Source organism: Caretta caretta, chromosome 8 (genome assembly GCF_965140235.1).
Source record: "Caretta caretta isolate rCarCar2 chromosome 8, rCarCar1.hap1, whole genome shotgun sequence".
Taxonomy (NCBI): domain Eukaryota; kingdom Metazoa; phylum Chordata; order Testudines; family Cheloniidae; genus Caretta; species Caretta caretta.
In genome coordinates this window covers 65,726,062-65,736,511 of record NC_134213.1, presented here as the reverse complement: position 1 = coordinate 65,736,511, position 10,450 = coordinate 65,726,062, and the positions used below count along the sequence as shown (strand labels likewise).

General features: G+C 35.9%; 1 protein-coding gene across 17 annotated transcripts in view; it reads left to right on the top strand.

Annotated features, from left to right (window-relative positions):
- Positions 1-595: 595 nt before the first annotated feature.
- Positions 596-10,450, top strand: part of LOC125641564 (uncharacterized) — a 123,797-nt gene continuing 113,942 nt past the window's right edge. For 6 of the 17 annotated variants that reach the window (XM_075131568.1, XM_075131569.1, XM_075131567.1 and 3 more), the window contains exons 1-2: positions 596-1,014; positions 6,877-6,974. The gene's annotated coding sequence lies outside the window, so the exon portion shown is untranslated. The remainder of the gene's footprint in view (positions 1,015-6,876; positions 6,975-10,450) is intronic. The other 11 variants (XM_075131572.1, XM_075131571.1, XM_075131570.1 and 8 more) reach the window with 5 other exon arrangements.

Below are 10,450 nucleotides of genomic sequence, written 5' to 3'. Positions count from 1 at the left end.
TGGGCAGAACATTTAAATAGAGAAAAGTTGATCTTCTTCCCCTCCTGTTTAATTCTAATACTTTCTTCATTATTCTTGCAATTACTACACCTTGGCAAGAATGAAGTTTATGAAATTTCAGTGCTTACTGAATGTAATAACGTTAACATAATAATAGTTCTGTGCAATTGGATAGCTTTGTAAAAGTTATGCTCTAGTTTAATCACAAGTTTATTGTGCAAAATATAGGAATCACTGGATGAATTACGCAGGCTATCAGACTAGATGATCATAGCCATCCCTTTCTGGTCTTAAAATCTGTGAATCTATGAAAAGTGTTAATAAATAATCTGTTTAGTTAGGACACTGTAATGAATCGAATAAAATCACCATACTGAACTCTGCAATATTAAACCTTAATCTAAAAACAAAAATCCTTGCTTAACCCCAAATAAGAACTTTTAGTTTAATCTCCAAAGTTAATTGCAAGTATTTCTGACATAAAAAGCTCAAGCAAGACTGCAGAAGGATACACACACACACACACACACGCGCGCAAAAAGCTCAGCCTCCAATCCCCACCCACCAGTCTCAGTCAAAGGATGACTTCAGTCCCTTTCTTAACTAATCCTGTCACTGTAAAATCCTACACTCATTCTTCCACGCACAGAGGGAAAAGGGACTCACTAGGAAGACCTAGTCTTTCAGTTTTAACTATTAACCAATAGTGGAAAAACAAGGATGCCTAAGTTATGCCTTCAGAGCCAATAGGGTGGATTTGTGTGTCCCACATGACAGCATTTCCCCTGTCTTTCACATGAGCAGTATTTAGTTGAATTCAGAATTGCAGATAGTACAGCTTGCACGGCAGCAATGGGATGTCTGAGCACAAGTGACTGACTTCCGAGTGACTTTATAAAACACTTTTGTACTTTCCTTCTGCATTAAATTGGGATCTGCATCCTTGACATTCACCCACCACACACATCTCTACTGAAGGAAACAGTGACTAGCACAGCTTAGCAGTATGAAACTGTGAGTATCGGTTTTTATTTTCCCCCTTAAAGTGTGCAGTGTAATGCTGTTTACATGTTGCATGCACCATATCTTTAAAATATGCTCTTTATTATTTTTCCCTGGCTATGGAGATTGAAAATTATCTAAAACAATTGGGAATCTTTCAGGAATATTTCCTGTAGGCTTCAGTAAAAAAAGAAGAGGGGAAAATCAGTTATCCCTAAGGGCAGTGTCTGCATAAAAGCTGCATGCCACACTGCTTCCTAACATAGCCAGTGTGCTGCTTTGTTCATAAAGAAAAAGGAAGGCAAAAAAGCCCCATGCATGTATGTTGTTCAGTTTTATTTGCACTCTGTGTTTACTCAGGCCTGATCTGTCCCTAATGGGGAAAAAATAAAGGCAAACTTTACTGTCTCTGCTGGCAAGGACAGTCCAGACTTTCCAAACATCTGACAGTTATTATAATTAGCCCTGAAAGGCAGCAAAGACACTATGGGGCAAATAGCTCTTATGTTTTGAACAATGAAATCAAGCAAAGTTCCATCCCACCTCTTTCAATGTTTGGGAGGGGGAAACGGACAGGGAGGGGGAAGAGAAAGGTTTATAGTTGCATTAAAAAAAAGGCAGGTAATAAATATTCAGTCTGGAATCGTTCAGTGTGAGGAGGGGCTTGGACAGGCTGCTTTAAACATTTCTGAATCCTGCCTTCTATTTAGAAAGAATTCACTCAGATTCCTGATGGGCTGGGAAGGGGTATGAGACTCTTCACAGCATAATGTCAGAAGGCGGGGGTGGGGGGAGAAATAATAAGCCATTCATAATGAGATGCATTTTGATAGCTTACCAAGATCTTTGCTCGCCAGGAGATCTCGGTAGATCTAAGTTGCTTTCTGTGTAAGATTTACTTACACGAGTTCTCAAACAGAAGCAACAGACAAAGCAGAGGTAGTTCTCCCCCGCATTCCCTAGAAACAAAATTGAACTCCAATAGATAATAGCACACTGATTTATCCTTTTGTATTTAAATTAAGAAATCCTTGAATAGTCCAAATCTTCTTTTAAAAAGTTACATTCTGAAAGTATTTTCACTGGACTAACAGAAAAGAAAAAAAGAGAAAAAAAGACAATGGAAACCTGATTCAGACCCAGTTAGTCTGGCTCTGTAAGAAAACATGGAGATGAAAACAGTTTGAGTGAAAGATTTTCATACTTATTCTTAAAAAAAAAAAAAAAGAAAAAAAAAGAAAGAAATTAATTCCAATAAGGAAAAATTGTTTAAAGGCTCAGCCACTACTAAGTATGGCTTAAATAAATCTTCCTGGGCAGATGTTCACGTGCTCCCATTGTGGAGAAAGGAACCCAAAGAATTTATTGTTTAAAAGGAGAACTTGACATGAATTTTCATATAATCTTTTTTAAGTACACCATTTTTTTCTTTGTCTGCTCTCCTGTTATCTACACCTCCCCCAACTGCCGCTCACTGTGAGCTGAGACACCTGAAGGCTAGACATAATGATCAACAGAGCGCTATGCTAGCCTCTCTGGATTCCAGCCAGATTTTTTCCCCTCTACAATCAAGGAGCCTGCACGCAATGCACGGCAAGCCTATTTCTCTGTTACGTGTAGACTAGGCACAGAAGTCTTACCCATACTGCAGAAACACTGAAGACAAAAATATCCCTTTTTTGTCTTACTCTGGGCAAATTCAGTTTTAAGTCTTGTATTATTTTAAATAATATATGAAAAAATGCATTTATAAATAGGTGTATGTATACATATATATGCGTGCACACACCAACAATTCTATAGCATGATTTACTATATCTCTATGCATGCACTGTACATCCAGTATCTTGATTTTTATAAACAGTATACTCCTGTATATGACGTATCTGTATTGCATACAGTATGTTGTTCAGATAGATCACATACACTTATGTAGAAACACTGTATGCATATACAGGATACTATGTATGTATATATGATATACTAGTAATTCAGGGACCTATTTTTGAAAATTTGAATCTTTAGAAAGAGATTAGGTTTTAGAGAGATTAACAATTCTCTCAGATTATTTTGAGCCCCTTCAAACCTAGTGGTATTCAAATACCAGTGGGTAAACCATGTCCAAATTGAGGGGGGTTAGTTGAGGTAGTCAGTCTGACTATGGGAATCTGGCCTTCCAATTGTCAGGCAGTTACTGCACTCCCTGGAGAAACACCGATTGGCTGTGTCTCATTACTTCCAGAAAGTTTGTCTTTTGAACACAGTACTCCCAAAAATAGCTACACACATTATTTTGGTGTGGTCAGGGGTGGGGTTAGCACAGACACCCATAGGAAAGGAAGATTATTTTATTTCTTGAACCATTTTCCATTTAATTTTTAAATGTATACACTAGAAATTTTATTCTTTGAAATTCATGCATTTCATTGTCACTGGATACACGGTATAGTGATCTGGAAAAGGAAGGTTTTTTTTTAAATCAGATTACTCTGAGTAACACTTTAACACACTTACATACAGTACATACTTTTTTTTTTTAAACGCATCACCTGACAAGGTTTAAGAAAGTATGGTGTATTCAAAATATCAGCTGGCTTTTAGGAAAAAGATAAATGACTTTAGGTGATTTTCTTTTATTGTTGTTATCATTGTCATCACACTCACACTCACACTCTCTTCCCCCCTCCCCCAGCAAATAGTATACTAGATTTAGACTTGAAAACAGGACCCAAATATGGGTATCCCATATGTTGATTATTTTGGGTGAGCTGAACAGTTTATAAAACTTTCTAGTAAGTTGCTTAAAGAGGAAAAAAGAGAGAAAATAAGATTAAGTTGTACCTAATGACAACAGCATCCAGGTTTAATAGGGCTACAGGTTTCTAGAGCATAATTCAAAGAAATGAAGACAGAGAACTTGATTGCTGTATTCAAACTATATAAATCCAAATTCTAATACAAATAATTAAACACTTTCCTGAAAGAATAATTTAATATATTTTATTTGAAAAGGTATAACATATCAGTAGCTACACTGATGGATATATCTGTGAAAAATATATACATATAACATGCATTCCCCACAATTTCATTATTTGCTAATCTTTTTTTTCCTTTTTCTGGTATTATCCTTGAAAATAAAACCATACATTGATATTTCACCTGTATAATTCAGAATCATTTTGTTAGCTATAGACTAAAGTGCTGATGTGTATTTTCTAAAGGTAATAATTATAATTAGTGGTTTTTTTTCCATTTCCTATGGTCTAAAATGCTACAAAAGAATCAATTCTCCTACCAAACGTAAAATAGGGATTACACATGAGCTTTAAACTGGAGTGGATTTTTTCCAGCTAACAAATGAATATTGATGTACAGAATGTGCTTAACTGGAGTAGTTCATTTTTGAATCACAAGAACTATAAGCCAAAATTTTCATTTCTGGGTATTTACAGTTAGGCCTGATGTACATATTTAAGTGCCTGAACAAAAGTGACTCCATTTTCATAAACACTCAGCAAACTCTGCCAAAATCAGTGTAAACTGCAGATTCACAGGATCTTTGAAAATAAAGGCAATTATATTGAAGCACCTAAATATGAATTTGGTTACAAAATTAGTCTCCCAGAGAGTCTAAATTTGAAAATTTTGGCTTCTGTTTCTTGCTAACTCACTTTTTCTTTAAACTTGTAAATAGCTGCTGATGCTGAAACAAAGCATTCATGAAAATTCACACATATTTATGACTCTAGTCCATGCAAAATGAGGAGTTTGATATCTGTTCCATATGGTCTGCTAGCCGGTGCACTGCGATTGGTTGTATAAACACTACAGCACAACGCATAGAAACTTCCAGTTCTAATGACTTTAAAAAAAGTATTGCCTCTGAGTGCCTCCTTTAAGTATAAATACAAACATCAAGCATGAGTAGAAACTACTTGGGATCACACAAGCCTTTCAAAAAATGGGTTGCTCTGTTGGTACCTTTATGTAGCAAAAGTAGGCTGGGAGTGACTGAAACCTTGCCTGCCAGAAATGCAGTCCAGCTCAGTAAGGCAGTGGGGTCAAATGAGCTCATGCATCACAGATAGGAAATGAACTGTGCATTGCATATTTATAGATAAAACCATTTAGGGTATTTTAATGTAAACAGATTTCCGTTTGATTTTTTGGCAAACTGTTGCAAAGATCAAGACTACAACGGAGTTTAAATGACTTTCGGCATGGTATAGTGAGACCAGATGGCCACGTGTTCTTTTCTTATTTAGATGAGAATTTTCCTTTCAATAACATCTTTCTTCCTGACCTGCTTTAAAATTCCAGCAAATGAAATCAGCACAGAATTTTCAATTCTAATTGACCATGTGCAGAGAAAGGGCCAGTACAGAAATCAGTAGAGCCATTGTGAGGCACGCTGCATCAGTCTCCCCTTTGTCTTGTATCCTTTCTAGCCAGAGCTGAAATAATTAAGAATATTTAATTTATATTAGTTATACAAAACTGCAAGGCTAGAAGTGTTCAGGCAAAATCACTGCAAGTTCCTCTTTCTATTGGAAGGACAAGAAAAAAGTTCTGTTTCACTCTCCAGGCAAACAGATCCTCTCCATTTATTCTTTGTCCAATATATAAAAACCTAAACAAATGCTCATTACCATTAAGGGAAGGAACAAGTGAATTATAGAATGATGAATTTCTTTCCATTGTCTCTTGAAGTTGGAAGATGCAAGTGAGGTGGGACTTTTCAAATAAAAACAAATCTCAAATATTTTAAAATATTACTAGCAAAATGTAATTTCAAACTACTTACATTTTTATAACTGCAGACACCAACATAACATCTAAAACATGTAATCATTAGCAGCTTGTGTACATGTGTGTTATATATACTCCCTTAAACTGAATTATAGATTGCAATGGAAACTGTGTCAAAATTATATCTTCTGTAGCTGGTGTGTGTGAGAATGTGTACGTACGTATACGCGCATGCACACACACTATAGATCAAATTGACATGGATTGCACCACAAGGTCTACCATTTACAATTTTGTTTGGGTTTAGTAAGAAATTTACTATGGGTGTACATTTATTGAGATTTAACAATGATTGTATTTAAGAAATACATAACAGATCAGAAATCTACAAATTGCCTGAATCTGCAGACAAGCTAAGCGGATAGGATGGACAATTTAGAAGGGGAAGATAAATTGCCTGACTGAATCCAATACTGGACCCTATACAACAGTTAAAGAAATATCAAAGATGGTAATAAATTGGTTATTGTTGTGATAACTAAATATAAAATTTCTGTATCGTTCAAGTCCCGGACGAGTATTATGCTTCAATTGGAACCCACAACTATGAACCTGAATCAAGTGATTTTTCCCCATAAGTCTCTGGTTTACTGATGAAAGTATGTTTACATGCCACTATGAAATATCCTTCTTTTCTTCAATTGAAGAAAGTTTCATTAATGCCTCAGTCATTCTTCAGGACTAAGGTGAATGAGGCAAAGGGGAAAGACAGCAGAACAAAAATTACGAGGCAGTTTTTTTTTAAACCAATATATCTATATATACACACACACCATTTAGGAATGTATCAGAAAGAATGAACAAAATAGTAGATATGTCTGAAAACACCAAATAGGGCACAGACACCTTAGGGCCATTCCTGCATTTGTAGTCTCGTAATAAGAGCATGGTACTAAGAATCAGGAGATTTTGGTTCTAATGCCAGTTCTCCCAATGAGTTATCTAGCTGTGGACAATTCACTTAACCTTTGCCTCAGTTTCCTCATTTCTAGCAGGGTAATAGTTACAAATCTACATCACACAGGATTAATTAGTGCTTTGGACTTGTAATTATTGTTGCAGGCCCTATGCTCAAATACCACAAAGAAGGGCATAAGAAGCAGCATTGAACTGAATATGAAGGCAAAATTCCCATTGGCTTCCATGTTTATCTGCACCAGGTCTGTATGCTTGGGCCTAATAATTAAACAAAAATGTACTTTCTTTAGCTGGAAAGGTAGAAAGTGTGTGCTTTTAGTTAGGTACAATACTCCATTTTCATTTAATTTATTTAAACATTTCATCTGTTTGGGCATATAGCATTTTGCTTGCTGTTAGCAAAATGTTATTAGTATTTAAGAAGATAAGTGAGATAATTTCATCTTCAGTATAAAATATAGTCACATAGGGCTGGATTGTGAAGCCTACTAATGTGGTGTAGTACCTTACTCTGTAAGTTGTCACACTGATTTTATTTGCTTGACTTGAGAAGTAAGGTGCTACTCAAGGTGAGCAAGGGTGGCAGTCTCTGGTCCCCTTATTTTTACCTGTGATATTGATGCATTTAGGCCCTGATTCAGCAAGGCACTGATTCAGCAAGCACATGGCTAAATTTAAAGTGTACAAGTAGTCCATTGACTTCAGTAGGATAACTCCGGTGCTTAAAGTTCAGCACATGCTTAAATACCTTGTAGAAACTGGTTCTACAAAATCCTTGCACTGGTTTGAACAGTTACATGTCCTTAACCTGATTCCGCTCTCTGTTATACTGAAGTAGGGTTGGATAAGTAAAGCTGAGAGAAGTATTTAGCCATTCTGTTTTCTATTTGGTAACAGATTTTGTTACTTAATTGATCTAAATCACAAATTCATGGGTGAGCATTTCTAAAATCACGGCACTGTAAAAAGTCCTGCAGAGCATGAGACTTAACAGTGGTTTCTTTCAGGCCGCCATTTTGTGATAAAGTGAAATTGCTGTCTGAATCACATGCATAGAACTGGAAAAAAAAATTATTTTTGTCTATGTACAACTATGATGGTGCTCTGCACAAAAGAAGAAAACACTCGTTCTCTCCATAAAGTGTTTGCATTAATCAATATTCATGCAGAGTACAAAAGAAGTACTTACAAACATACTTTCAAATGTCTTGACAGCTCTGTTGAGGTTATAAAAACCCATTAGGAAAATGAAACTGTAGCAGGTCCGTGTCCATCTCTCCTCTGTTTCTCAGAATGGGCGGGGTGATGAGAAAGAAGCTTGAGCTGAAATATCCTGTGTGGAACTTCAGACTCATGCAATGCAGAGGATAAAAAGGGGAAGTAAGCAAAATGTGTAGGCTATGGGCTACTGATGGGATGTATTTCACCAGCCTACTGTTACTGTCAAGGCACCAGATTGTATTAGCAGTTTATCCAGTCCCCTAAACTGTAGGATGTGGATAATGGGATTGGATAAAATGATTAAAATAATTTTGTCTCATGATTTCATATTGTAAAAGCAATATGTGCAAAACTGAAATATTTAATTGTATGATGAAAGCACAAGCACCACTTTTTGTTTTACCTTTACTTTTATTCAACATGGAGAAGTATTTCCTTCTGTACATTTAAAAATAAATAAATAAAATAAAAGTCATGACTGTGCAGTCTTCTAGCTGAAATCAATTTATTTTAACCAGTAAAATAAGCTTGAAACTAATTTTTTTTGCATGAAATATGTGAAGACTTTGTTTAAAATGGTCTTCAAAAGAAGATTGCAGTTACATTATTTGCAGGGTTGTATGATATTTAAGAAATCTGGTGATTTTCCAGGATATGTTGTCCATATGCTGAGGTTTAACTTCAAATTTCAAGTATTATTTTTAGACCATTTTAAACTATTTTTTCCTGAAGGATAATTTGCAAAGGAGAGCATTTTAAAGAGAAGTATAGTGAATGACAACAGTAAGGGAGAAGATAAGCTGTTCCCAAAGTTTATCCAAAGACATAAGGGTTAAAATTTCAGATCTTCATAGAAGTGGGAAAAAAATTGCAGTTTTTAAAAAAAAAAAAAAAAGGAGAGTGAAGCTGCTGGTGACTTGAGTGTATTTATGGATTACTATGTCTTGAAAAGAAGAAAACCAGAGTTGTAAGATGACACTGCAGGGGTTGTCTGGACTTTTCACTGAGTGTGAAGTCTGTTTAGTCAATGCCTTAATGACCTTTGCCCTCTTCATTCCCCTCCCTTGCCCCCCCCCGCCCCCGGCTCCAGGTGCAACATTTTTGCAAGTGCTTTAAACTTTATTGGAAAGTTTGTGCAGGTTTCACGCACGCTGCAAAGTGCACAGGGTATTTTACACATCATCATCAGAAACATACGACATCAAGGCTTAGCTTTTTTTATTTATTTAGAACACACAGACTTGTTTTATGTGTTCCTCCTCCCCATCCCCCCATTAGCTATTACCACATTAAATAAATAAAGAACAAAATTGTATTTTAAAGAATTCTCCTTCTTGTGTGTCTCGGACCGTACCTCTAAATAGCCAAATGCAAGATTAATGTGCCATACCAGTTAATTTTAGCCAGTATGGTAAATTATAGAAAGGCTATGCAAGATACAGCAGCAACATTATTGACCTCTTAAATTAATTTTCTTTGCTATGGAAATGTAAAACACAAAAACAAGAGAAGCACTTTGGCTAACTGATGTTCTCAGAAACAAATTGATTTCTTGTACTATTAATTAGACCTTGGCTGATATAAATATAGAGAAAAACTAACGTATATAGTTTAGTAATAAAGGGAGCCATACTACATCAAGACTATAATTCAGGTTTGGATTTTAAAAAAATAACTGGATGAACTTCTTCTGGTGTATCTTCAATAAATAACATTATAAACTAAATATGCCATGTGTTATACATACACCATGTAACATTTCATTTGTGTGTGTGTGTGTACCCTAGAGGTTTGATACATCCTTACTGAAATTGCCTGTTTACTAAATTAGGCTACAAGTGTCACCATCTTTCATGCAAGATGTAAAAATGGTATCCTAACCTATGCATCCATTAAAGATTCTATGGCACTTTCTGTAAGAGTAGGGATTTTTTTTCAGCTGTTTTGGTAAATTCCATCTCCAGGGATGCTTTTTACCCCCACATCTGTGTCCTGCTAAGAGATTGCAACTGTTTTGTTCAGGTGTGAACCTGGCTACAATGATTTCACCTTGTGATGTGATTGCTGAAATGCACTCTACACTGGCATAGGAATTTAAAAATCAAGATGAAAACTTAAGTTGGTGACTGTCCATTTGGTAAGGGGCAGCTATGCAGGCTATTTCTGGGGAGAACAAATTTAAAAGTTGACCTAGAAAGCTTTAAATGGCTTCTCTGCCAGGGTCCTTACTTTTAGGAACACACTCCCACCACTGAGATTCAAAATAGACCAGGACTGCTGAGCCTCAGGGTATGCTCCAAGACTGATGTCTTCACTTTAATATTTGGGTAGGATGAGTCTGAAGAAGGTTTCAAGTTTAGATTTTTGAAGGGAAGTTTTTGGCTGGGTGTTGAATTTCATATTGGGTTAAAGATTTTAACTGGACTGTTTTTTCTAAATATGTCAAAGCCACACCTAGGGTAACATAGGTGCCTTTTAAAATATTTTGTACTTTTAA